Here is a 26,889-nt window from a genome sequence, read left to right on the forward strand (position 1 = left end):
TTTTCAGCTGTCTCATGGAGTCTGTAGTGGCAAGCCACTTCTTTCAAAGGTCTGTGAATTCTTTTAGTTTTCCTACTATGTTCCTGCAGTGGTTCTTGGGGCAAAAGTTCACCGTGTGAGTCTCCACATGCTCTTCTGTCTGTCCAAGTGGGAGCCATACATTAGTCCTGTCTCCTTGATACCATTTTTTCAATATGAACAATTATGTGTCAACAAATTAGATGACCTAGATGAAATGGACAAATTTCTAGAAAAACACAAATTAACAAAACTGACTCAAGAGAGAATATAAATCTGAATAGACCTATAATAAGTAAAGATATTTAATTAGTAATCACAAACTTTGCACAAAGTAATGCACAGAGATGACTCCAGTGATAAATTCTACCAAAATGTTTAAAGAACGTTACTCCCTCATAAACTCTCTCAAAAAATAGAAGAGGATGGAACACTGTCTAATTTATACTATGAAATTGATATTACTCTAATACCAAAACCACACAAAGATATCACAAGAAAACTATGGACTAATATATTTTATGACATAGAGACAAAAATCCTCTGGAAAATACTAGTAAATTGAGTCTAGCAATATATAACAAGGATTATTCACCAAGATCAAGTGAGATTTATTCCAGAAATGCAAACTTTGTTCAACATACAAAAATTAATCAATGAGATATACCATATTAATGGAATAAAAGACAAAAATGACAAGATCATTTCAATTGACACTATGATGGTTAATTTTATATGTCAGCTGGAATGGACAATGAAGTACTCAGACTAAGCATTATTTCTTGGTGCATCTGTGAGGGTGTTTCCTGATGAAATTAACATTTGAATTGGAGGGCTCAGTAAAGTACATTGTTCTCCTAAATGTGGTTGGGTATCATTCAATCCATTGAGGGTCTAAATAGAACAAAAGGCAGAAGAAGGAGGAATCGGCCTCCTTTTTTCGTGCGTCACTGCTCCATCTGGGACATCTCACATCATCTTCTCCTGCCCTTGGACCAGGAGTTACATAATCAACTCCTGGTTCTCAGGCTTTGGCCTTGGACTAAATTACACCAATGGCTTTCCTGGGTCTGCAGGTTGTAGATAGAAGACCATGTGAGTTCTCAACCTCTATAATCTTGGGAGCCAATTCCTTACTATAGATAGATAGATGTTAGATAGATAAATAGATGGATAGATAGATAGATAATATAGATATAGTGTGATACTAGCATAGGGGTACATACATACAATGTGGTACTAGCATATATATATTTCATGCTCTCAAGTACACATTGTTGCACTAGGATAAGGGTAGACATATAGATCTGAAAGTCCATAAATAAACCTCTGTTTCATACTATATGCAAAAGCCAACTCAATATGAATCAAAAACCTAAATGCAAAAGATAAAATTATAAAACTTTCAGGAGAAAACATTGGGGAAAACCCTGAACTTGGATATGGCAATGATTTATTAAAAGTGACACTAAAAGCATAAGCACCCTTTCACCACAAAAAGATAATCTGTACTTCATCAAAATTAAAACTCTTGTGCTCCAAAGGACACTTTTTAAAAACAGCTTTAGGAGTAAAAGTGGTTTCTGGTTACATGGATGAATTGCGTGGTGGCGAAGTCCGGGATTTTAGTGCATCCATCACCCAAATAGTGTACATTGTACCCAATAGGTAGTTTTTCATCATTTACCTCCCAGCTTCCCCTCTTCTGAATCTCAAATATTTATTATACCACTCTGTATGCCTTTGCACACCCATAACTTACCTCCCACTTCTAAGTGAAAACATGTGGCATTTGCTTTTTGATTCCTGAGTTATCTCGCTTAGGATAATGGACTCCAGTTCCATCCAAGTTACTGCAAAAGAAATAATTTTATAAATTTTTATAGCTGAGAAGTATTCCACTGTGTGTGTGTATATATATATACACATATATATCACATTTTCCTTAACCACTTATTAGTTGTTGGGTACTTAGGTTGGTTTCATATGTTTGCAATTGGGAATTGTGTTGTGATAAACATATGCATGCAGGTATCTTTTTAATAGAGTGACTTATTTTCCTTTGGGTAGATACCCAGTAGTGGGATTGCTGGGTTGCATGGTAGATCTATTTTAGTTTTCTCAGAAATATTCATACTGTTTTGCATAGAGGCTGTACTAATTTACATTCTCACCAACAGTATATAAGCGTTCCCTTTTCAGCACATCCACGCCAACATCTATTTTTTTTTTACTTTTTAGTAATAGCCACTTTGGCTGTGGTAAGGTGGTATCTCATTGTGGTTTTTATTTGCATTTCCCTGATGATTAGTGATGTTGAACATTTTCTGATATGTTTGTTAGCCATGTGTGTATCTTCCTTTGAGAAATGTCTATTTGTGTCATTTGCCACTTTTTAATGATTTTTTCTTGCTGATATGTTTGAGTTCCTTGTAGACTCTGGATATTAGTCCTTTGTCAGATGCATAATTTATAAACATTTTCTCCCATTCCATAAGCTGCTGATCTAATCTGATAATTATTTCTTTCACTATGCAGAGCCTTTTTGCTTTAATTAGTTCCCATTTATTTGTTTTTGTTTTGATGCATTTGCTTTTAGGGTCTTAGTCATAAATCATTTGCCTAAGCCAATGTCCAGAAATGTTTTTCAAGGTTTTCTTATAGAATTTTTAGGTTTTAAGACTTAAAGTCTTTAATTCATCTTAAGTTAATTTTGGTATATGGTGAGAGATGGGGATAGTTTCATTTCTCCAATGTGGCTCTCCAATTTTTCCAGTACCATTTGTTGAATAGGAAATCTTTTCCCCAATTTATGTTTCTGTATTGCTTTTTCCAAGATCAGTTGGTTGTAACTATTTGGCTTTATTTATGTGTTCTCTATTCTGTTCCATTAGCCTAGTTATCTGCCTTTATACCAGTACCATGCTGTTTGGGTTACTGTAGCCTTGTAGTATAATTTGAAGTGGGCTAATGCAATGTCTCCAGATTTGTTCTTTTTGCACAGGATTGCTTTCCCTATTTGGGCTCTTTTTTGGTTCCATGTGAATCTTAGGATTCCTTTTTCTAATTCTGTGGAAAATGATGTTAGCATTATGATAGGAATTGCATTGAATCTATAGATGCTTTGGGCAGTGTGGTCATTTTTACAATATTGATTTTTCCAATCCATGTATTTGTGTTATCTATGATTTCTTCAGCAGTGTTTTGTAGTTCTCCTGTTAGACATCTTTCACCTCCTTGATTAAGTATATTCCTGGGTATTTTATTTTGTTTTGTTTTTGTAGCTATTGTATAAAGGATTGAGTTCTTGATTTCATTCTCTGCTTGATCATTGTTGGTGTGTAGCAGTGGTACTAATTCATAAACATATTAATCTTGTAACTTGAGACTTTACTAATTCATTTATCAGACCTAGGAGTCTTTTAGAGGAGTATTTAGGGTTTTCTAGATGTAAGATCATATCATCAGCAAACAGAGATAATTTGACTTCCTGTTTTCCAATTGGGGTGTCATTTATTTCTTGGCCTTGCCTGAATGCTTTGGCTAGGACTCTCCAAAGCACACTATTAAGAAAGTAAAAAGAAAACATACAGAAGAGCTCCCAGCGCGAGTGACACAGAAGACAGGTGATTTCTGCATTATCAACTGAGGTACTGGGTTCATCTCACTGGGGAGTGCTGGACAATCGGTGCTGGTCAGCTGTTGCAGCCTGACCAGCGAGAGCGGAAGCATGGTGAGGCATCCCCTCACCTGGGAAGTGCAAGGGGGAAGGGAATCCATTTTCCTAGCCAGGGGAACTGAGACACACAACACCTGGAAAATCGGGTAACTCCCACCCCAATACTGCGCTTTAAGCAAAAGGGCACACCAGGAGATTATATCCCACACCTCGCCAGGAGGGTCCCACGCCCACAGAGCCTTCCTCATTGCTAGCACAGCAGTCTGCGATCTAACCGCAAGGCAGCAGTGACGCTTGGGGAGGGGCGCCCGCCATTGCTGAGGCTTAAGTAGGTAAACAAAGCCCTGGGAAGATCGAACTGGGTGGAGCTCACAGCAGCTCAAGGAGGCCTGCCAGTCTCTGTAGACTCTACCTCTGGGGACAGGGCACAGCTAAACAACAACAACAACAACAACAACAAAAGCAGCAGAAACCTCTGCAGACGCAAGCAACTCTGTCTAACAGCTTTGAAGAGAGCAGTGAATCTCCCAACGCGGATGTTGAGATCTGAGAAGGGACAGACTGCCTGCTCAAGTGGGTCCCTGACCCCTGAGTAGCCTAACTGGGAGACATTCTCCACTAAGAGGCATACGGACACCCCACACCTCACACGGTGGAGTACACCCCTGAGAGGAAGCTTCCAAAGCAAGAATCAGACAGGTACACTCACTGTTCAGCAGTATTCTATCTTCTGCAGCCTCTGCTGCTGACACCCAGGCAAACAGGGTCTGGAGTGGACCTCAAGCAATCTCCAACAGACCTACAGCTGAGGGTCCTGACTGTTAGAAGGAAAACTAACAAACAGGAAGGACACCCACACCAAAACCCCATCAATACGTCACCATCATCAAAGACCAGAGGCAGATAAAACCACAAAGATGGGGAAAGCAGGGCAGAAAAGCTGGAAATTCAAAAATACATAATATCTCCTCCAAAGGAACGCGCGTGCGCAGCTCATCGCCAGCAAACGGATCAAAGCTGGACAGAGAATGACTTGACAAGATGAGAGAGAAGAGCTCTGTAGTCCATCAAACTTCTCAGGAGCCAAAAGGAGGAATTACATACCCAGTGCAAAGAAACTAAAAATCTTGGAAAAAAAGAGTGGAAGAATGATGCTAACCAGAATAATTAATGCAGAGAAGGCCATAAACAAACAGACAGAAATGAAAACCATGAAAACGAGAAATACGTGATTAAAATGCACACAAGCTTCCAGTAACCTGACTCGGACAACTGAAGAAAGAGACAAAGGATTAGGATCAGATGAATGAAATGAAGCGAGAAGAGAAATCTAAAGCAGCAAAGAAAGAATGAACAAACCCTGCAAGAAGTATGGGATTATGTAAAGTATGGGATTATGTAAAGACATAATCTACGTCTGATTAAAGTCTAAAGTGAGGAGGGAAAATGGAACCAAGTTGGAAGACACCTTCAGGATATCATCCAGGAGAGAACTTCCCCTAACCCAGTAGGGCAGGCCAACATTCAAATCTCGAAATACAGAGAATGCCACAAAGATACCCTCGAGAAGAGCAACCCAAGACACATAATTCGCCAGATTCACCACAGTTCAAATGAAGGAAATCTTAAGGGGCAGCCAGGAGAAAGGTCGGGTTACCTACAAGGGAAGCCCATCAGACTAACAGCAGACTGCAGAAACTCTACAAGCCAGAAGAGAGTGGGGGCCAATATTCAATATTCTTAAAGAAAAGAATTTAAAACCCAGAATTTCATATCCAGCCAAACTAAGTTTCAAGTGAAGGAGAAATAAAAATCCTTTACAGTTAAGCAATGCTTAGGAGATTTTGTCACCACTCAGGCCTGCCTTACAAGAGACCCTGAAGGAAGCACTAAACATGGAAAGGAACAACCGGTACCCAGCCATTGCAAAACATGCCAAAATGTAAAGACCATCGAGGCTAGGAAGAAATGCACCACAACCAAACTAGCAAAAATAACCAGTTAATAACATCATAAATGGCAGGATCAAGTTCACACACAACAATCTTAACCTAAATGTAAATGGACTAAATGCTCCAATGAAAAGACACAGACTGGCAAACTGATAAAGAGTCAAGACCCATCAGTCTGCTGTATTCAGAGACCCATCTCACACTTAGAGACATACATAGCTCAAATAAAGGGATGGAGGAAGATTTACCAAGCAAAATGGAGAACAAAAAAGCAGGGTTGCAATCCTAGTCTCTGATAAACAGACTTTAAACCATCAAAGATCAAAAGAGACAAAAGAAGCCATTACACAATGGTAAAGGGATCAATTCAACAGGAAGAGCTAACCATCCTAAATATATATGCACCCACACAGGAGCACCCAGATTCATAAAGCAAGTCCTTAGAGACTTACAAAGAGACCAGGACTCCCATACAATAATAATGGGAGACTTCAACACTCCACCGTCAACATTAGACAGATCAACAAGACAGAAAGTTAACAAGGATGTCCAGGAATTGAACTCATCTCTGCAGCAAGCAGACCTAATAGACATCTATAGAACTCTCCACCCCAAATCAACAGAATATACATTCTTCAGAGCACCATCGTACTTTACTCCAAATTGACCATATAATTGAAGTAAAGCACCTCGTTAAAATGTACAAGAACAGAAATTATAACAACTGTCTCAGACCAGTGCACCAAACTAGAACTCAGGACTAAGAAACCCAATCAAAACCGCTTCAACTACATGGAAACCGAACAACCTGCCCTGAATGACTACTGGCATACAAACGTAAATGAAGGCAGAAATAAAGCATGTTCTTGAAACCAATGAGAACAAAAGATACAACATACCAGAATCTCTGGGACACATTTAAAGCAGTGTGTAGAGGGGAAATTTATAGCACTAAAATGCCCACAAGAGAAAGCTGGAAAAGACCTAAATTGACACTCTAACATCACAATTAAAAGAACTAGAGAAGCAAGAGCAAAACATACTCAAAAGCCAGCAGAAGGCAAGAAATAACTAAGATCGAGCAGAACTGAAGGAGATAGAGACAAAACCCTCCAAAACATCAATGAATCCAGGAGCTGGTGTTTTCGAAAAGATCAACAAAATTGACAGACCGCTAGCAAGACTATTAATAAAGAAGAAAAAGAGAGAGAAGACCAAATAGACGAATAAAATGATAAAGGGATATCACCACCAGCCCCACAGAAATACACAAACTACCATCAGAGAATACTATCAACACCTCTAACAAATAAACTAGAAAAATCTAGAAGAAAATGGATAATTTCCTGACACTTACACTCTCCCAAGACTAAAACCAGGAAGAAGTTGAATCCCCTGAATAGACCAATAGCAGGCTCTGAAATTGAGGCATTAATTAATAGCCTACCAACCAAAAGCAGGACCAGATGGATTCACAGCCGAATTTAACAGAGGTACAAGGAGGAGCTGGTACCATCCCTTCTGAAAACCATTCCAATCAATCAGAAAAAGAGGGAATCCTCCCTAACTCATTTTATGAAGCCAACATCATCCTGATACCAAAGCCTGGCAGGAGACACAACAAAAAGAGAATTTTAGACCAATATCCCTGATGAACATCGACGAAAAATCTCAATAAAATACTGGCAAACCGATTCAGCAGTACATCAGTGCCATCCACTATGATAAAGTTGGCTTCATCCCTGGGATGCAAGGTTGGCTAACATAATGCGAAATCAATAAACGAATCCAGCATATATAAACAGAATCAAAGACAAAACCCCATGATTATCCTTCAATAGATGCAGAAAGGCCTTGACAAAATTCAACAGTCCTTCATGCTAAAACTCTCAATAAATCTCGTATTGATGGAACGTGATTCAAAATCATAAGAGCTATTTGTATGACAAACTCCACAGCGAATATCATACTGAATGGGCAAAAACTGGAAAAAATTCCTTTGAAAACTGGCACAAGACAGGGGATGCCTCTCACTCCTATTCCACATAGTGTTGGAAGTTCTACAGGGCAATCAGGCAAGAGAAAGAAATCAAGGGTATTCAATTAGGAAAAGAAGAAGTCAAATTTGTCTCGTTTAGGAGATGACAGGATTGTATATTTAGCAAATCCCATTGTCTCAGCCTCCAAATCTCCTTATTAATAAGAAACTTCAGCAAAGTCTCAGGATACAAAATTAATGTGCAAAATCACAAGCATTCTTATACACCAGTAACAGACAAACAGAGAGCCAAATCAGGAATGAACTTCCATTCACAATTGCTTCAAAGAGAATAAAATACCTAGGAATCCAACTTACAAGGGATGTAAAGGACCTCTTCAAGGAGAGAACTACAAACCACCGCTCAGTGAAATAAAAGAGGACATAAAACAAATGGAAGAACATACCATGCTCATGGATAGGAAGAATCATTATCGTGGAAAATGGCCATACCGCCCAAGGTAATTTATAGATTCAATGCCATCCCCATCAAGCTACCAATGAGTTTCTTCACAGAATTGGAAAAAACTGCTTTAAAGTTCATATGGAACCAAAAAAGAGCCCGCATCTCCAAGGCAATCCTAAGTCAAAAGAATAAAGCTAGAGGCATCACGCCACCTGACTTCAAACTATACTACAAGGCTACAGTAACCAAAACAGCATGGTACTGGTACCAAAACAGAGATATAGACCAATGGAACAGAATAGAGTCCTCAGAAATAATACCACACATCTACAGCCATCTGATCTTTGATAAACCTGAGAAAAACAAGAAATGGGGAAAGGATTCCCTATTTAATAAATGGTGCTGGGATAATTGGCTAGCCATAAGTAGAAAGCTGAAACTGGATCTTTTCCTTACTGCTTATATGAAAATTAATTCAAGATGGATTAAAGACTTAAATGTTAGACCTAATACCATAAAAACCCTAGAAGAAAACCTAGGTAATACCATTCAGGACATAGGCATGGGCAAGGACTTCATGTCTAAAACAGTAAAAGCAATGGCAAAAAAAGCCAAAATTGACAAATGGGATCTAATTAAACTAAAGAGCTTCTGCACAGCAAAAGAAACTACCATCAGAGTGAACAGGCAACCTACAGAATGGGAGAAAATTTTTGCAATCTACTCATCTGACAAAGGGCTAATATCCAGAACCTACAAAGAACTCAAACAAATTTACAAGAAAAAAACAAACAACCCCATCAAAAAGTGGGCAAAGAATATGAATAGACATTTCTCAAAAGAGGACATTCATACAGCCAACAGACACATGAAAAAATGCTCATCATCACCAGCCATCAGAGAAATGCAAATCAAAACCACAATGAGATACCATCTCACACCAGTTAGAATGGCGATCATTAAAAAGTCAGGAAACAACAGGTGCTGGAGAGGATGTGGAGAAATAGAAACACTTTTACACTGTTGGTGGGATTGTAAACTAGTTCAACCATTATGGAAAACAGTATGGCGATTCCTCAAGGATCTAGAACTAGAAGTACCATATGACCCAGCCATCCCATTACTGGGTATATACCCAAAGGATTATAAATCATGGTGCTATAAAGACACATGCACACGTATGTTTATTGTGGCACTATTCACAATAGCAAAGACTTGGAATCAACCCAAATGTCCATCAGAGACAGATTGGATTAAGAAAATGTGGCACATATACACCATGGAATACTATGCAGCCATAAAAAAGGATGAGTTTGTGTCCTTTGTAGGGACATGGATGCAGCTGGAAACCATCATTCTCAGCAAACTATCGCAAGAACAGAAAACCAAACACCGCATGTTCTCACTCATAGGTGGCAACTGAACAATGAGATCACTTGGACTCGGGAAGGGGAACATCACACACTGGGGCCTATCATGGGGAGGGCGGGGGGAGGGATTGCATTGGGAGTTATACCTGATGTAAATGATGCGTTGATGCATGCTGACGGGTTGATGGGTGCAGCACACTAACATGGCACAAGCATACATATGTAAGAAACCTGCACGTTATGCACATGTACCCTAGAACTTAAAGTATAATAAAAAAAAAAAAAAGAAAACATACAGAAAGGAATAAAATACGTGCAAATCATGTGTCCAATATAGGTCTGATTTATACTTAAAGAATTCTTTTGACTAAACATTAAAAAGACACCCCCATTTTTCAAATCAGCAAAGTATTTAAATAAATTTTCCCCGAAGAAAATATATAAATCATCAATAAGCACATGAAACTATGCTCAACATCACTGGTCATTAGGGAAAGGCAAATAAAACTAACAGTAAGATACCACTTTACACCCACTAGGATGGCTATAACCAAGAAAACAAATAATAACAAGTGTGTTGCTGAGGATGTAGAGTTTTAAAACCTTTATACATTCCTGATGAAAGTGTAAAATGATGCATCCTTGTAGAAGACAGTTTGGCACTTCCTTAAAACGTTAAACAGAGTTGACATGCAATCCAGCAATTCAACTGGAGGTATCTGCCCATGAGAATTGAAAACATAATGTTTACACAAAAACAGGTACTCAAATGTTCACGGTGTTGGGGCTCAATGTTTCCTTTACATTAGTCAAAGGTGAATTTTGACACTTGCAAAGAACGAACCCTAATAAAAACACTATATATAGTGTTAATATAATAACACCCAGTTTGAATACATGTACCTTTCTCTAAATGCTCTATTCTCACAGAGTAGACTCGTTGATATTTATCATATTAGTTGGCATCATAATTATTAACATATATAATTATGTTTGTTAAACAACTAATCAAAGGTCAAACAACTACTACATGTCAGAGGCAGAAATCCCACACAACCATTCAGCTCCAAGATTGATTCTACAGTTCACTTTGAAGAGGGCAAGGCTGTGGTCAGGAATAAGGGAGAGTGAGAGAGCACATTCTGAGCAAAGGATGAAGCTGTAAAAGCCAAGCCCTATCCACAAGGCCTAGAGCCCTTTACTGTTACGTGAAGCCTCAGAACCGATACGAGCTTCTTCAGATGTGATATTTCTGCTACTTAGATTAAGAATTAGTATTGTACACATTATTGTACATCAATGTACAATGTACATATTATTGTCCACTCATGTTCATAGTAGCATTATTCCCAATAGCCAAAAGGTGGAAACAACTCAACTGTCCCTCAGATAAATGGATAAACAAAATGTTTTATATAATGTTTTATGTGTGTGTGTCTAATGAAATGTTATTCAGCCAAAAGAATGGCATTCTAATATATGCTACATGTATTAGATGAGCCTTGGAAACATAATGCTAAGTGAAATAACACATATGAAAAGAATAAATATTGTATGATGTCACTTATATGAGGTAGATAGAATACTAAAATTCATACAGACAGAAAGTAGAATAGTGGTTACTAGGGGCTGGGAAAAGGAGGTAATGTTGGACCCAGCAGTGGAGCAGGATCCCCAGCACTGAAGGCCACACAGTGTCCTACACCTCAGAGAACAGGCAATTTAACCCACTGGGAGGCTGTTCCTAAAACAAAGGGAAGATAGCATATACTCCCTAGAGTTTAAAAGCTGCCTGCCTGGGTCGATTGCCAATGACTGCAACCTCACCCCACCAGCAGCAGGGCTGCTCTACACTGACATGCATTCTGAGGACAGGTTCTCCCCCAGGCCCACCCAGGCTGGAACTGCTTCCCAAGTACTCAAAAACACCCTTTGAGAGCCTGGGATCATCCCACCTCATCCACCATTGTTGTTATCCATGCATTTCTCCTTGGGGCTTGAGGATGGGCCCACCCGCCTGCCACTACCACCAGTGCCAGCAGTCCACTGGGGCCTGGATTGACCTGCTCAGCCCATTTCAGCCAGCACTAAAACCAGCATGTTCCACCTGGGAGCCCAAGGGTTGTTCTACCATCTGTACTGCCATCTCCCACACCATACATGCTACCCAGAGGCCCAAGCATTCATCCATTTTCCCAGTCCATCACTGGCACTGCCAGCACCTGAGAGAGAGCCTGGAGGCCCAGGAATCAGTATACCTGGACTTCCTAACACCAGTGCTCACAAATGTCATCCAGGCCCCCAAGGACACCCATGCTCAGCCCACTGCTGCCACCACTGGGTTCTGGAGAGAGGCCCATCTGTTGTCCTCATCCCAATAAAGCCTCACCACAGCCTCCACTAACAACTGCAGCCTAAGCCTCTGAAGAAATAACAGACACCACTAAGGCCATTTAGGGCCAAAGAAATTATACAAAGATGACACTGCTGCACACACCCAGAATCAAAGTTAAGCGGCCTACCCAACCAACACTGTAGATGCATTTTCAGGAAAAAGATTTCCTATGTAAAAGTTAATCCAGAAAAATGGAAGAAGTAGCCATTACATGACAGGAGCAGTCAGATATCAATGTAAAGAAACATAAAACATAAACATTACAGAAACAAGAAGCATGAACATTACAGATATTAATGTAAAAACACAAGAAATATGAAAAAGTAAGGGAATATAAAACCTCCAAAAGAACACAATAATTCTCCAGCAACAGATTCTAAGGAAACCAAAATGCATGAAATGCCTGAAAAAGAATTTGAAGTGATAATATCAAAGGAGCTCCATGAGATACAAGAGAACACAGACAAACATTACAACAATGTACAACAAAATCAGAAAAAAAAAATGCTTTCAGATACGAGTGAGAAATTCACCAAAGACATCATTTAAAGAGAACCAAACAAATCCTGAAACTGAAGAATGTAATCGATAATAGACTAGATCAAATGAAAAAACGAATTTCAGAACTTGAAGACAAGTCTTCTGAAATAACTCAGAAAAATAGAAAAAAATGAAGAACATTTATGTGACAAATGAGACACCAGAAAGAAACCCAAATTTTTAATTATGGGTATTCCAGAAGCTGAAGAAAAGCCCAAAGGCATAGAAAATCTATGTAACAAAATGATAGCTAAGAATGTCACAAGTCTAGCAAGAGATTTAGACATCTGAATACAGAAAACTCAGATTCCCAAGTAGATACAATCTAAAAAGGTCTCTCCATAGTACATTACATGAAAACTATCAAAAGTCAAAGACAAAGAAAGAATTCTAAGAACAGCAAGATGAGGATTCCCATAAATGTGACTAGACATTCAGTAACTAACAGCACTAAAGTGACTAAGATCTAGTCACATATAAGGGAGCCCCTCATCAGAATAACAGATTTCTCAGCAGAAATCTTACAGGCCAGAAGAGAATGGGATGAAATATTCAAAATACTAAAAGAAATAAATCTGCTCGCCAAAAATATTATACCCAGCATAATTATCCTTTATAAATGAAGGATAAATAAAGTATTTCCCAGACACGCAAAAACTGAGGGAATTTATCACCACTAGACCAGTTGCACAAGAAATGCCTAAGAAAAGCATACCCTTGGAAGGGAAAAAACAATATCTATCATTACAAAAGCACACAAAAGTATAAAACTTACTGGTAAAACAAACATACAAATGAGGAGGAGAAAGAACTCAAATGTTAATACTACAGAAAAACACAAAACTATAGTGACAATAAGAAAGAAATAACAAAGGATATACAAAACAACCAGAAAGCAATTACCAAAATGACAAAATGACAGGAATAAGAGTTCCCTCACATGTCAATAATAACCTTGAAAGCAAATAGATGAAATATTCTACTTAAAAGATATACAATGGGGTGGCTGGCAAGATAGCCGAATAGGAACAACTCTGGTCTGCAGCTCCCAGAGAGATCAAGGCAGAAGGCAGGTGATTTCTGCATTTCCAACTGAGGTACCTGGCTCATCTCACTGGGACTGGTTAGACAGTGGGCACAGTCCACAGAGGGCGAGCCAAAGAAGGGTGGGGCGTCGCCTCACCCGGGAAGTGCAAGGGATTGGGGAACTCCCTCCCATAGTGAACGGAAGTCTTGTGGGACTGTGCTGTGAGGAATGGTGCATTACAGCCTAGATACTATGCCTTTCCCACAGTCTTTGCAACACACAGCCCAGGAGATTCCCTTGGGTGACTACACCAGCAGTGCCCTGGATTTCAAGCACAAAACTGGGTGGCCATTTGGTCAGACACTGAGCTAGCTGCAGGAATTTTTTTTCTACCCCAGTGGTGCCAGGAACACAAGCAAGACAGAACCATTCCTTCCCCTGGAAAGGGGACAGAAGCCAGGGAGACAAGTAGTCTAGCTCAGTGGATCCCACTACCACGGAGCCCAGAAAGCTAAGATCCACTGGCTTGAAATTCTCACTGCCTAGAAGAAAACCAAGGCAATACCATTCAGGACATAGGCATGGGCAAGGACTTCATGTCTAAAACACCAAAAGCAATGGCAACAAAAGCCAAAATTGACAAATGGGATCTAACTAAACTAAAGAGCTTCTGCACAGCAAAACAAACTACCATCAGAGGGAACAGACAACCTACAGAATGGGAGAAAATTTTTGCTATCTACTCATCTGACAAAAGGCTAATATCCAGAACCTACAAAGAACTCAAATTTACAAGAAAAAAAAAATCCCATCAAAAAGTGGGAAAAGGATATGAACAGACACTTCTCAAAAGAAGACATTTATGCAGCCAACAGACACATGATAAAATGCTCATCATCACCAGCCATCAGACAAATGCAAATCAAAACCACAATGAGATACCATCTCACACCAGTTAGAATGGTGATCATTAAAAAGTCAGAAAACAACATGTGCTGGAGAGGATATGGAGAAATAGGAACACTTTTACACTGTTGGTGGGAGTGTAAACTAGTTCAATCATTGTGGATGACACAGTGGCGAGTCCTCAAGGATCTAGAACTAGAAATACCATCTGATCCAGCCATCCCATTACTGGGTATATACCCAAAGGATTATAAATCATGCTGCTATAAAGACACATGCCCATGTGTGTTTATTACGGCACTATTCACAATAGCAAAGACTTGGAACCAACCTAAATGTCCACCAATGACAGACTGGATTAAGAAATTGTGGCACATATACACCATGGAATACTATGCAGCCATAAAAAAGGATGAGTTCGTGTCCTTTGTTGGGACATGGATGCAGCTGGAAACCATCATTCTCAGCAAACTATCACAAGGACAGAAAACCAAACACCGCATGTTCTCACTCATAGGTGGCAATTGAACAATGAGATCACTTGGACACAGGAAGGGGAACATCACACACACTGGGGCCTCTCGTGGGGTGGGGGGAGGTGGGAGGGATAGCATTAGGAGATATACCTAATGTAAATGACAAGTTAATGGGTGCAGCACACCAACATGGCACATATATACATATGCAACAAACCTGCACATTGTGCACATGTACCCTAGAACATAAACTGTATTTAAAAAAAGAGAAAAGAAAAGAAATTCTCACTGCCAGCACAACAGTCTGAAGTCAAACTGAGATGCTAGAGCTTGGTGTGGGGAGGGACAGCCACCATTACTGAGGCTTGAGTATGCAGTTTTCCTCTCACAGTGTAAACTCGGACTGGTTGGAGCCCACCGCAGCACCGCAAAGCTGCTGTAATCAGACTGCCCCTCAAGATTCCTCCTGTCTGGGCAGGGCATCTCTGAAAGAAAGGAAGTGGCCCCAGTCAGGGGATTATAGATAGAACTCTCATCTCCCTGGGACGGAACACCTGGGGGAAGGGGCAGCTGTGGGCGCAGCTTCAGCAGACCTAAATGTTCCTGCCTGCCAGTTCTGAAGAGAGCAGAAGATCTCCCAGCACTGCGCTCGAGCTCTGCTAAGAAACAGACTGCCTCCTCAAGTGGGTACGTGACCCCTCTACCATATTGCGTAGAGTAATTTATAAATGCAATGCTACCCCCATCAAGCTACCATTTACTTTCTTCACAGAATTAGAAAAAAACTACTTTAAATTTCACATGGAACCAAAAAAGAGCCCTTGTAGCCAAGACGATCCTAAGCAAAAAACAAAGCTAGAGGCATCATGCTACCTGACTTCAAACTATACTACAAGGCTGTAGTACCAAAACAGATATATAGACCAATGGAACAGAACAGAAGCCTCAGAAATAATGTCACACATCTACAACCATCTGATCTTTGACAAACCTGACAAAAATAAGCAATGGGGAAAGGATTCCCTATTTAATAAATAGTGTTGGGAAAACTCACTAGCCATATGCAGAAAACTGAAACTAGATCTCTTCCTTACACAGTATACCAAAATTAACTCAAGATGGATTAAAGACTTAAACTTTAGGACCTAACACCATAAAAACCCTAGAAGAAAACCTAGGCAATACCATTCAGGACATAGGCATGGGCAAAGACTTCATGACTAAAACACGAAAAGCAATGGCAATAAAAGCCAAAATTGACAAATGGGATCTAATTAAACCAAAGAGCTTCTGCACAGCAAAAGAAACTATCATCAGAGTGAACAGGCAACCTACAGAATGGGAGAAAATTTTTACATTGTAGCCATCTGACAAAGGGCTAATATCCAGAATCTAGGAAGAACTTAAACAAACTTACAAGATAAAAACAAATAACTCCATTAAAAACTGGGCAAAGGATATGAACAGACACTTCTCAAAAGAAGACATTTATGCAGCCAACAGACACATGAAAAAATGCTCTTCATCACTGGTCATTAGAGAAATGCAAATCAAAACCACAGTGAGATACCATCTCATGCCAGTTAGAATGGTGATCATTAAAAAGTCAGGAAACAACAGATGCTGGAGAAGATGTGGAGAAACAGGAATGCTTTTACACTGTTGGTGGGAGAGTAAATTAGTTCAACCATTGCGGAAGACAATGTGGCAATTCCTCAAGGGTCTAAAACCAGAAATACATTTGACCCAGCCATCCCATTACTGGGTATATATCCAAAGGATTACAAATCATGCTGCTATAAAGACACATGCACACATATGTTTATTGCAGCACTATTCACAATAGCAAAGACTTGGAACCAACCCAAATGTCCATCAATGACAGACTGGATTAAGAAATTGTGGCACATATACACCATGGAATACTACACAGCCATAAAAAAGGATGAGTTCATGTCCTTTGCAGGGACATGGATGAAGGTGGAAACCATCATTCTCAGCAAGCTAACACAGGAACAGAAAACCAAACACTGCATGTTCTCACTTATAAGTGGGATTTGAACAATGAGAACTTATGGACACAGAGAGGGGATAATCACACACCGGGGCCTGCTGGTGGGTGGGGCAAAATGGGACGGATAGCATTAGGAGAAATGCCTAATGTAGGTGATGGGTTGATGGGTGCAGCAAACCACCATGGCACGTGCATACCTATGTAACAAACCTGCACGTTGTGCACATGTATTCCAGAACTTAAAGTATAATAATTTTTTTAAAAGTTGGAATGAACAACAGCAACAAAAAAGATAGACACTGGCTGAATAGATTTTTTTAAATAACCCAACTAGATGCTGCCTCTAAGAATCTCATCTCACATGTAAAGACATATAAATTGAACATAAAGGGATGGAAAAAGATATTCCACAAAACAAAAACCCAAAGTGAGCAGGAGTAGTTATGCCTATATCAGATAAAGCAGACTTTAAGTCAAAAACAGTAAAAACAGACAAAGTCATTATATAATGATAAAGGAATCCATTAAGCAAAAGGATATAACAATTTAAAATATATATGCACCCAACGCCCAAGCACCCAGATATATAAAGGAAATATTATTAGATCTAAATGGAGAGATAGGCTCCAAAACTATAATAGTTGGAAACTTCAACACCCCACTCTCAGCTTTATACAGATTATCTAGACAGAGAATTAACAAAAAACATTTACTTACTTTTTGTAATTTATTTAACTTTCAAGTCCAGGGGTACATGTGCAGGTTTTTTATATAGGTAAACTTGTATCATGGGGGCTTGTGGTACAGATAATTTTATCATCCAGGTATTAAGCCTAGTACCCATTAGTTATTTTTCCTGGTCCTCTCTCTCGTCCTACCTTCCACCCTCTAATAGAACCCAGTGTGTGTCATTCCCTTCTATGTGTTCATGTGTTGTCATCATTTAGCTCCCAATTAAAAGTGAGATCATGTAGTATGTATGGTTTTCTGTTTCTGTATCAGTTTGCTTAGGATAATGGCCTCCAGCTCCATCCATGTTTTTGCAAAGGACATGATCTCATTATTTTTTATGGCTGCATAGTATTCCATGGTGTATATGTACCACAGTTTATCCAGTCTATCATTCATGGGCTTTTAGGTTGATTCCATGTCACAAAGAAATATTTCATTTAAACTGCACTTTAGATCAAATGGACCTAACAGACATTTACAGAACATTCTATCCAGCAGCTACAACATATATATTATATTCATCAGATGTGGAACATATATGTCAGACCACAAAATACGTCTCAACAAATTTTTAAAACTGAAATCATATCAAGCATGTTTTCAGACCACAGTGCAATAAAACTAAGAGTCAATAACAAGAGGAACTTTGGAAACTATACAAATACATAGAAATTAAACAACATACTCTTGAACAACCATTGAGCAATGAAGAAATTAGAAAAGAAGTAAAAAATGTCTTGAAACAATTGAAAATAAAAACACAACATACGAAAATCTGTGAGCAATAGCAAAAGCAGTGCTAAGAGACAGATGTGGCTGGCACGGTGGCTCACACCTGTAATTCCAGCAGTTTGGGAGGCTGAGGCGGGTGGCTCACGATGTCAAGAGATTGAGACCATCCTGGCCCACATGGTGAAACCTCATCTCTACTAAAAATACAAAAATTAGCTGGGCATGGTGGTGCACACCAGTAGTCCCAACTACTCGGGAGGCTAAGGCAGGAGAATCGCTTGAACCCAGGAGGTGGAGGTTGCAGCGAGCTGAGATCGCACCACTGAACTCCAGCCTGGTGACAGAGCGAGAATTTAAAAAAAAAAAAAAAAAAAGAGGTGTATAGCAATACTTGCCTACATCAGAAAAGTAAAAAGTTTTCAAATAAACAATCTAATGAGTCACCTCAAAGAATTAGAAAAGCAAGCACAAACCAAACCCAAAATTAATAAAAGGAAAGAAATAATAAAGATCAGAGAAAAACTAAGCAAAACAGAAACTAAAAACTCAATACAAAGGATCAATGAAATTAAGTTTGTTTTTTGAAAAAATAAGCAAAATTGATAAACTACTAGCTAAACTAGCCAAGGGAGAAAAGACCCAAATGAACAAAATCAGAAATAAAAAAGGAGACATACAACTGATACCATAGCAATACAGATTATTATAAACAACTACACACTAACAAACTGAAAACCTAGAGGAAATCAATGTATTTGTGGACACATACAATCTACCAACATTAAAACAGGAAAAAAAAAATAAAAACCTGAACAGACTATTAAGGAGTAATGAGTTTGAATCAATAATAAAAAGTCTCCCGACAAGAAAAGCCCAGAACTGAATGGCTTTATTGCTGAATTCTGCAGAACTTTTAAAGAAGAACTAATACCAATTCTCCTCAAGCTATTCCAAAAAATTGAAGAAGAGAGAATTCTTCCTAGTACGTTCTACAAGGCCAGCATTACTCTGATAACAAAACCAGAGAAAACACACACACACACACAAAAGCTTCTTGATTAACATAGACACAAAAATCCTCATCAAAATATTAGCAAACTGAATCAAGTAAGATTTATCCCACGGATGCAAGGATGGCTTAATATATGTAAATCAGTAAATGAGAGACATCACATCAACAGAATAAAGGACAAAATTTATATAATCATCTCAATAGATGCAAAAAAGACATTTGATAAAAATTTAACATTTCTTCATGATAAAAATCTCAAGAAACTACGCATGAAAAGAACATACCCCAATACAATAAAAGCCATGTATGACAAACCCACAGCTAACACCATACTGAATGGAGAAAAGCTGAAAACCTTTCCTCTAAGAACTAGAACAAGACAAGGATGTCCACTTTCACTATTCCTATTGAAAATAGTACCAGAATTCTTAATCAGAGCAATCAGGTAAGAGAAAGAAACAAAAGACATCTAAATTGGAAAAGAAAAATCAAATTGTCCCTTTTTGCAGATGACATATTTCATGTTTAAAAAGATTGAAAACCTCCACCAGAAAATGCTTAGAACTGATAAATAAATTCAGTAAGGTCAAAGAATACAAAATCAACATATAAAAATTCAGTAGTATTTCTAATAATGAACTACCTGAAAAAGAAATAAAAAAGGCAATCTCATTTACAATAACACAAAAAAAATTAAAATATCTAGAAGTAAATATAACCAAGGAGGTGAAAGAAGACCACCACAAGGAAAACTACCAAACATAGATGAAAGAAATTGAAGAGAACACAAATGGAAAGATACCCTATATTCATGAATCAGAAGAAATTAATATTGTTAAACTGACCATGATACACAAAGGAATCTACAGATTCAATGCAATCCATATCAAAATACTAGTGACATTTTTCACAAAAATAGAAAAAAAATTCTAAAATTTGTGGGAAACCAAAAGAGAGCCCAAGTAGCCCAAGCAATCCTGAAAGAGCAAATCTAGGAGGATCACACTACCTGATTTCAAAATATAGTACAAGGCTATAGTAACCAAAGCAGCATAGTACTGGCATAAAAATAGATACAAAGAACATAGATACAAAAAATAGATACAATGGAACAAAATAGAGAAATCAGAAATAAATCCAGATATTCACAGCCAACTGATATTTGACAATGATACCAAGAACATATATTGGGGAAAGGACACCTTCTTCAGTAAATAGTGCTGGTAAACCTGGCTATCCATATGCAGAAGAATTAAACTAGACCCCTAAAATTCCCCATATACAAAAATCAATTCAAGATGGGTTAAAGACCAACATTAGACCCAAAATTATAAAACTACTTAAAAAAATAACATAGGGAAAACACTTCAAGACATCAGCGTAGGTAACAACATCATGAATAAGACCGTAAAAGCACAGGCAATTATAAAAAAAAAATAGACAAATGGGACTATAATAAACTCAAAAGCTTCTGCACAGCATTGGAAACACTCAACAGATGGAAGACACAACATGTTGAATGGGACAAAATGTTTGCAAACTATCCATCTGACAAGGGACTAATATCCAGAATATACAAAGAACTCAAACAACTCAAAAGAAATAAAATGCTACTAAAAAGTGGGCAAAGGACATGAATAGACATTTCCCAAAAGGAGACATAGAAATGGCCAAAAGGTCTATGAAAAAATTCTCAACATCACTAGTCATCAAGGAAATTCAAGTTAAAACCACAGTGAGTGAGGGACAAAAACTACACATTAAGTACAATGCACATAACTCCAGTGACAGGTACACTAAAATTTCAGACTTCACCTCTATAAAACTCATCCATGTAACCAAAACCAAAAACCACTCATACCCCTAAAGCTATAGGAATTAAAAAAAACAAAACAAAACAAAACAAAACAAAAAACCACAATGAGATATCATCTCATCCCAGCGGGAATGGCGATTATCAAAAAGACAAAAAATGACAAATGCTGGCAAGGGTGCTGAGTAAAGGGAATCCTTATGCACTGTTGGAGGGAATGTAAATTTGTATAGCTATTATGGAAGAGAGCATAGAAATTTCTTAAAAAACTAAAAATAGAACTACCATATGATTCAGCAATCCCATTACTGCATATTTATCCAAGGAATGGAAATCAGTATATCAAAGGGATACCTGCGCTCTCTTGTTTATTGCAGTACTATTCACAGTGACAAATATATGGAATCAACCTAGGTGTCCAACAATGAATAAACATAAAGGAAATGTGGTACATATACACAATGGTATACTATGTGGTCATATAAAGGAACGAGATCCTGTCATTTGCAGCAACATGGATGGAACTGGAGGTCACTATGTTAAGTGAAATAAGCCAGGCACAGAAATATAAATATTGTATATTCTCACTCATATATGGAAGCTAAAAATGTTGATCTTATGGAGGTAGGCAGTGGAAAGATAGATACCAGAGGCTGGGAAGGTTGGCGCAGGGGAGTAAAGAAAGTTTAGTTAATGGATACAAACATACAGTTAGATAAGAAGGAATAAGTTCTAATGTTCGAAGGCAGAGTGGGGTGACTATAGCTAACAACAAAAGAGCTAGAAGAGAGGACTTGAAATTTTCCCAACACATAGAAATAATAAATCCTCAAGGTGATGGACACCCTAAATGTGCTGACTTGATCATAATACATTCATTCTGTGCATGTAAAAATATTACACGTACCCCACAAATGCATACAAATATTATTTATCAAAAAAAATTTTTAGAGCATTATCCTTGTCCAGTGTGCCATCTCTTGCTCAGCTTTCCTGTGTAGTACTTCACACTCAGGTCAGCTCTCTTTTCCTGGGGCTAAGAGAAGCTACTGCCAGCTTCCACCTTCATTAGCTTTGCAGGTAGAAATCCCAGCATAAAGACAGGGCCCACAAAAAGTCCTGGAGGGTGTGCTCTATTGGTCAGGTTTGGGATTTGTGAACCAAATACTCAGGGTGTAGGAATGAAATAACCTGATTGACCAACTCAGGTCAACTAGTGGGCTGAGTCATGGACCTACTGCTAGAGCCACAGGGTGAATCTGTACCACCTGAATCGCATGGACTAAGAATGAGGAACCTTCCTCCTGAGAGATACTAGCATACAGTGGAATATGTATAATGTACTTCATTGCCCTGTGTACCTTCCCTCAACCCTCCTTGTTCGATGCAAGCATGAGTATTTAATGCAAGGAGTTTATATTTTCTACTTGAGAACTCTCTCTGGCTGTGGAGCAAGATAGACAGCTTACCAGGGAGGTGGAGTCCACAGGTACAGCTTTCAACTGGTGACGTGAAGTTGTTGAATACTACAACTGCTTCAACTCCTCAAGAGCGACAACCCTGAAGCATGTTCTAGACCCACTCCCAGGGAAGGTAATCCCAGTGAGGGGACCAGTGCAATTGAGCCCCAGGTCTCCACAATGGCAGCCTACTTTTCAGCTCAAGTTTTCTGCTTCACTCCTCCACCCTCCTACCTCAGTTACCTGGAATCACCTCCCAAATAACCTATGGACATTGCAATACCTGTCTGAGGGTCTGATTGTGTGGAAACTCAAATTAAGATAACATAAACATAATGGTTGGTGAATTCATACTGTTTTCTGTTCATTTCATGTGAAGAAAATTTGTAGGGAATGCTTTGGGTATTGTCTCTTTGTTTTCTTCATAAGAACAAGTATATTTGTCTGGACACATATTTGGTACTAAAAAAAGTATTCTAATAGTTCATTTAAATCTAGAGAAAATATTTATTTATCCAGAAAAATATAGCAAGGCATATGTAGACTTGCTAGTATGCTAGGGCTGCCATAACAAAGTACTACAGACTAGGTGACTGAAGCAACAGAAATGTGTTATCTCATGGTGAAAGCTGGAAGTCAGAGTTCAAGGTGTAAGCAGCGTTGATTTCTTCTGAGACCTTTCTCCCTGGCATGTAGATGGCCATCTTCTTCGTGTGTCTTCACATGGCCTTCCCTCTGTATCTCTTCTGACATGGATGCTAGTCTGCTTGCATTAGAGACCAGTCTAATGACCTTATTTTGACTTAATTACCTCTTTGAAGGCCCTGAAACCAAATACAGTCACCTTCTGAGGGACTGAGCGTTAAGATTTCAACATATAAATTTGGGTGAGATACAATTCAACCCATAACAGTGGATGTCTGTGTTTTCTGTCATTTTTGTCTTTAGAGGCGAAATGCTCTGTGAACAGATGATTTATTTGCCATCCGCCTCTCTACAGATTAGAACAATATGGACTACAGAATAGTGTGCTTTTTTAAAACTCAAGGTTCAGCATTGCTGAGTGGGCCTAGATGCCTCTCCCAAAATAAATAAGGGGAAGAAATTTTGAAAACAAGGAAGAACTATAACAGAAAGAAATCTGTGAGCCTCCTGAGTAACATAACCAGGTTCTTGACAAACAGTCCTCCCACAGTACGAACAATGAAAGGCATTCTGATCTGATTTTGAATCTCCACAAGAAACACCAGTCTTCAGCTCTGGTAGTCTTCACCTCATCACCACTGTAGATTTGATATGACAGGCTCACTTTGTATCTCAAGACTGCATTATGCATTTATTTCTCCATGAATTAAATAAGGACACTTGGGGGCCAATGAACAATGCTAGGCTCTCTTTATTCTGCAGATGGATAGGGAAAATGATGATTGGCTCCAAATGATTATAGAGTGTGATGATAGTATGATTTATGACCAGCAGTCCCAATGTGGTTATTATTCAGTGTTATGAATAAACTGAGAAAGATGTTCTCTTATGCCACATCACAAGCCAGTGTCATCTGAACAGCTTGGTGATGTCATGACCCAAGAATCAAGAAAGTATTTCATTGAGGAGATGGGTGGAATGTGAAGACATGAATGCAGTGATTAAAGAGGCAATGAAAATTGCTTATTTCTGCCTAACAAATGACTTGTCAGCTACAGAAACCATCTCCACTCAACTCTGCACCTTTTTGTATTTTGACACAACAGTTCCATCTTTCCTTACCACCGGAATTTTTGGCTTTTTGGGGCCTCCTTCCTACACATAGTTCATAACTCAGAGAGCATGCTAAAATACAGATAGAGATTTCTTGGTTCAGGAAACCAAGCCAAGTTCATTTGCTTCTTGATGCTTGTCACCAGGCCACAGGGTCTTTTAAAGAAATTTTTTTAATACAACTTTCTCTAGGCTTCTGATCTTTCAGAACCATGGCAATCTGGGGCCTGTTTCCTATTCCCCACATGCACTTTCAATTGTGGCCTTTCTCCAATAAATTTCCAGATGTTGTTGCTTATTCATTTTATTTTCAGCACATTTTATCCTTTCCTGAACTCCCACATAATCTTCTTCCATGCCACCCTTTCTTCCCATACCACTCCCTCAACGAGGCAAATTCCTAAACTCTGCTGCAATTACACCAAATTCAATTGGCTCTTCCATACCCCAGCTGACTGTGTCCTGACTCTTAAGACGAAAGAGATGATTGGACTTCAGGAAGAGCCTTTTCAGAATGAACTTCCAGCTGATGGCCAGATGCTGTTGAGGTCTGGGCTGCCTATTGTGTTAAGTCTCTGTAGAGAAAACAAACAAACAAAAAAAAAGTTCATTGGGGTCCTGAAGTACAAACCACAGTTTGTTTTAGAATCTTTTTTTTTTAAATGTCTTTGTGCAAATATAAAACCAGAAAGCCAGAAATGTTGTTTAAATTGTTATCGAACAATATAAAAATTGCAAAGAGGTCTTGGCTTTCTGTAGTACTTCACGCTTTTGGCACTATTTGGAAATGAGCTCTTCCACAAAGGGTTGATTTTTAAGACAATTGAAACATCTTTAAGACAATTGAAACATCTTTAACAATTGAAAATCTGTAAACATTTTTACATAAATCTTTCTAGCATGCATTACACTTTAGAGTGTGTTGAGCATAAGCTAATGTTTTCTGAATGATTCAGAACCAACATTAAGAATACGAGCAGCCATGCCATAGGATCTATATTTGTCTGCTTTTCCTCACATCCAGGTTTCCCAACCTTGGCATTATTGATATTTTGGGTCAGATAATCCTTTGTCGTGGGAGTATGGCCTATACAATGTAGGATGTTTAGCAGCATCCCTGGTCTGTACCTACTAGGTGCCAGTAGCACCATCCCTTCAGCTGTGACAACCAATAACATTTTAAGGGTGAGAATGTATACTATCACATGTTCTGAACATTGTACTGGAGGCCCTAGTCAGTGCAATAAGAAAGAAATAGGGGGGGAAAGTATAAGGATTGAAAAAAAGGGGAAAAATTTTCTTTATTTGCAAATAACATGACTATATACATGGAAAATTCAAAATAATCTCCAAACTGTTGGAATTAATAAAAGTGAATTTAGAGGATAATCAGTAATGAAATTGACACACAAAAACAAATTCTGTTTGGGAGGATGAGGCAGGGAGATCACCTGAGGTCAGGAGTTTGAGACCACCCTGCCCAACAGGGTGAAACCCCATCACTACTAAAAATACAAAAAATTAGCCAGACATGGTGGTGCACACCTGTAGCCCCAGCTACTATGGAGGCTGTGATGGCAGAGGATTGATTGAAATGGGAGGTGGAGGTTGTAGTGAGCCAAGATTGCACCACTGCACTCCAGCCTAGGCAACAGAGTGAGACCCTATGTCTTTAAAAAAATAATAAATTGTGTTTCTATGACTTTAAAAATATTGGAAAATAAAATTTTTTTAAAAACTACAATCTCATCAAGAAAATCAAATAATTAGAAATGAATCTAATCATATGAGCAAAAACTACAAAATATCGAAGAGACATTACCTAAATAAATCAAGAGACACAACACATACTCAAGATTACTAAGGTTTCTTGCCAGCAGTGGTGGTTCACACTTATAATCCCAGCCATTTGGGAGGCCAAGGTGGAAGAATTACTTGAGGCCAGAAGTTTGAGACCAGCCCGGGTAACACAGTAAGACACCATCTCTACTGAGTGTGGTGGTGCATGTCTGCAGTCCCAGCTAGTTGAGAGGCTAAGGCAGAAGGATAAAAAAAGAAAAAAAAAAAAAAGATTTCAATTATCTCAAAATTTATCTGTAGATTCAGTGAAATCCAAAACCAAATCCCAGCAAAGATTTTTTTAATTAAAACATAAATCTAAAATGTATATGAAAATTATAAGGACTTCAAAAGACAATCTTGGCCAAGCATGGTGGCTCACGCCTATAATCCCAGCACTTTGGGAGTCCGAGGTGGGCAGATCACCTGAGGTCAGGAGTTTGAGAACAGCCTGGCCAACATAGTGAAACCCCGTCTCTATTAAAAATTCAAAAATTAGCTGGGCGTGGTGGCGCACATCTGTAATTCCAGCTACTTGGGAGGCTGAGACAGGAGAATCACCTAAACCCAGGAGGTGGAGGTTGCAGTGAGCCAAGATTGCACCACTGCACTCCAACCTTGGTAACAGAGTGAGGCTCTGTCTCAAAAGAAAAACAAAATCTTGAAGTACAATAAATTTGTAGGAATAATACTGTGAATTTGCAAGACCTGTTATAAAGCTA

General features: G+C 38.7%; 1 long non-coding RNA gene across 1 annotated transcript; it reads right to left on the reverse strand.

The window, feature by feature from the left end:
- Nucleotides 1–723: 723 nt before the first annotated feature.
- Nucleotides 724–26,286, reverse strand: LOC108586107. The gene is made up of 3 exons (XR_002522231.2): nt 26,180–26,286; nt 24,775–24,903; nt 724–1,871 (listed from the first exon to the last, which is right to left on the reverse strand). It is a non-coding gene; the product is annotated as an uncharacterized LOC108586107 (long non-coding RNA).
- Nucleotides 26,287–26,889: the final 603 nt, after the last annotated feature.

This window comes from Papio anubis, chromosome 3, assembly GCF_008728515.1.
Source record: "Papio anubis isolate 15944 chromosome 3, Panubis1.0, whole genome shotgun sequence".
NCBI lineage: Eukaryota > Metazoa > Chordata > Mammalia > Primates > Cercopithecidae > Papio > Papio anubis.